Source organism: Sapajus apella, unplaced genomic scaffold (assembly GCF_009761245.1).
Source record: "Sapajus apella isolate SASKATOON/1434 unplaced genomic scaffold, GSC_monkey_1.0 scaffold6, whole genome shotgun sequence".
Lineage (NCBI taxonomy): Eukaryota > Metazoa > Chordata > Mammalia > Primates > Cebidae > Sapajus > Sapajus apella.
Genome location: NW_022436946.1, coordinates 42,615,560 through 42,618,866, shown reverse-complemented (window position 1 = coordinate 42,618,866; position 3,307 = coordinate 42,615,560). Strand labels below are relative to the sequence as shown.

The 3,307-nt window shown below is 44.5% G+C and overlaps 1 pseudogene across 1 annotated transcript; it reads left to right on the top strand.

Annotated features, from left to right (window-relative positions):
* Positions 1-983: 983 nt before the first annotated feature.
* Positions 984-1,855, top strand: LOC116549515 (annotated as a pseudogene). The gene has a single exon (XR_004267915.1). The product of XR_004267915.1 is annotated as a 60S ribosomal protein L7a pseudogene (transcript).
* Positions 1,856-3,307: the final 1,452 nt, after the last annotated feature.

The window sequence follows — 3,307 nt, the reverse complement described above, 5'->3', positions numbered from 1 at the left end:
TGCCTGTAGTCCCAGCTACTTGGGAGGCTGAGGAGAGAATCACTTGAACCCGAGAGAAGGAGATTGTGGTGAGTTGAGATCACGCCATTGCACTCTAACCTGGGCAACAAGAGTGACTCTTCATCTCAAAAGAAAAAAAAAAGTTACAAAGATTGCAAAAGCATGTATGAATTATATATGTCTTTTTGTTTCATCCAGCCATCTGTAGCCCATTAACAGAATGCTCAGACATGGGCAATAATAATTAGATTCCATAATCTCAGATAGTTCAGTAACTTTCTGTTAGTAAAAGGCATCATTTTATTTATTTGTTTGTTTGTTTATTTTGAGACAGTCTTGCTCTGTTGCCCAGGTTGGAGTGCAGTGGAACCATCTCAGCTCAGGGCAACCTCCACACCCCAGGTTTAAGAGATTCTTCTGCTTCAGCTTCCCAAGTAGCTGAGATTACAGGTGCACACCACCACACTCAGCTAATTTTTGTATTTTAGTAGAAACGGGGTTTTGCCATGTCGGCCAGGGTGGTCTCAAACTCCTGACCTCAAGTGATCCGCCAACCTCAGCCTCCCAATGTGCTGGGATTATAGGCGTGAGCCACCACACCTGGCAAAAGTCATAATTTTAAACACATTTTAGGCCTGGTGCAGTGTCTCTCATCTATAATCCCAACACTTTAAGAAGCCAAAAAGGGAGAATCACTTGAGGCCAGGAGGTCAAGACCAGTCTGGACAACGTAGCAAACCCTGCCTCTACAAAAAATTTTAAAATTAGTTGGGTGTGGTGGAGTATGTCTGTAATCCCAGCTACTCAGGGGCTGAGGCAGGAGAATCAGTTGAGCCTGGGAGTTAGAGGCTACAGTAAGCTATGATCATGCCACTGCACCCCAACCTGAGTGACAGAGCCAGACCCTGCCTCTTAAAAAAAGAAGTTAACACATTCTATTATGTTATCATAAAATGGCTTTTTAAAATTTTAGGGGGCTCCTCTTCCCGCCACCCAAGATGCCGAAAGGAAAGAAGGCCAAGGGGAAGAAGGTGGCTCCGGCCCCTGCTGTCGTGAAGAAGCAGGAGGCTAATCCCCTGTTTGAGAAAAGGCCTAAGAATTTTGGCATTGGACAGGACATCCAGCCCAAAAGAGACCTCACCCGCTTTGTGAAATGGCCCCGCTATATCAGGTTGCAGCGGCAGAGAGCCATCCTCTATAAGCGGCTGAAAGTGCCTCCTGCAATTAGCCAGTTCGCCCAGACCCTGGACTGCCAAACAGCTACTCAGCTGCTTAATCTGGCCCACAAGTATAGACCAGAGACGAAGCAAGAGAAGAAGCAAGAGAAGAAGCAGAGGCTGTTGGCCCGGGGCCAAGAAGAAAGCAGCTGGCAAAGGAGACATCCCCACTAAGAGACCACCTGTCCTTCTAGCAGGAGTTAACACTGTCACCACCAAGAAAGCTCAGCTGGTGGTGATTGCACACGACGTGGATTCCATTGAGCTGGTTGTCTTCTTGCCTGCCCTGTGTCGTAAAATGGGAGTCCCTTACTGCATTATCAAGGGGAAGGCAAGACTGGGACGTCTAGTCCACAGGAAGACCTGCACGACTGTCGCCTTCACTCAGGTTAACTCGGAAGACAAAGGTGCTTTGGCTAAGCTGGTGGAAGCTATCCGCACCAACTACAATGACAGGTAGGATGAGATCCGCCGTCACGGGGGAGGCAATGCCCTGGGTCCCAAATCTGTGGCTCGCATCGCCAAGCTCGAAAAGGCAAAGGCTAAAGAACTTGCCACGAAACTGGGTTAAATGTACACTGTGGAGTTTTCTGTACCTAAAAATAATTAAAACAATACAAATTTTCCTTCAAAAAAAATTTTTTTTTGTTTGGTTTAGTTTGGCGGGGGTTGGTTTAGTTTGTTTTTTTGTTTTAATTTTGAGACAGTCTTACTCTGTCACTCAGGCGGAAGTACAGGGCTCCACGGCACTCTGCTGACTGCAACTTCCATCTCCCGGGCTTCAGTGATTCTTGTGCCTCAGCCACTCAAGTAGCTGGGATTACAGCTAAATTTTGTATTTTTTGTAGAGACAGGGTTTCACCTTGTTGGCTAGGCTGGTCTCGAACTCCTGACCTCAAGTGATCGGCACACCTCGGCCTCCCAAAGTGCTGGGATTACAGGCATGAGCTACCTCTCTTGGCCCATTACAAAGTTATATTTATCAATTTAGAAAGAGAAATTATATTTTAACAGCTGTTAACTTGATTTATAGCATTTACATACTTGGAATGTGCCTCCATTTTTATGCTTGCCCTAAATGTTGGTGACCTAGAATGAATTAGGTGCCTGTTATTAACCCATCAGAATTAAAAGCATATTATCTGTCTGGCACATTTACTCACAACTGAAATCTCTGCAATCATTCAGAAATGAGAGAAGCCCTTTTCAAAAAGAAGGCCAGGTATGGTGGCTCATGCCCATAATCCCAGCACTTTGGGAAGTCAAGGCAGAAGGATCATTTGAGGCTGTGCATGTCAACGAAAATTTTAAAAATCAGCTGGGCATGGTGCTGTGCGCCTGTAGTCTCAGCTACTCAGGAGGCTGAGGCGAGAGGATTGCTGGAGCCCAGGATTTCAAGGTTACAGTGAGCTATGATCATACCACTGTATCCCAGCCTGGAGACAGGGTGAGACCCTGTCTCTAATAAATAATAATAATAAGTTAAAAAGAAACTATTGCTAAAAATTGTTCATTTATAATGCTGTCTTATGATAGGATGTCTCGGAGAGTAATACATAAACTAGAAACATCCCTTTGTAAAGTTATATGCAGAAAGATCGTACATCTCAAAGGAAGGAGAAAATGGCAGGGGAAAGAAAGTAGGTAAATTGAAGTAGACATCTCCACTGTTATTGAAAGGACCAGATCAATGCGGGTGTCAGACTTAATAGCTGGGGAAATGAGAAGAGAAATTGGCTCACTCTCAGAGATTTAGAAATACGCTGTGGACAAGCAGGTAAAAGTAGCAACTTGTTAAGAGAAAAAAATAGCAAAAGTACAAGGAAGAGGCAGGAGCAGGAATCAAGATTTGTTGCATCTGCCATGTGCCAGGCCCAGTGCTAAGCATGTAACATGCCTTAATGATACCTTCAGCTACACAACACGCCAGAGGTTTAATAGGATTTAGTATATGAAAGCTGTATGAAGGAGGCTACTTTTTTTTTTTTTATTTTTTTTTTTATTTTTTTTTATTTTTTTTTTTTGAGACGGAGTTTCACTCATGTTACCCAGGCTGGAGTGCAATGGCGCGATCTCGGCTCACCGCAACC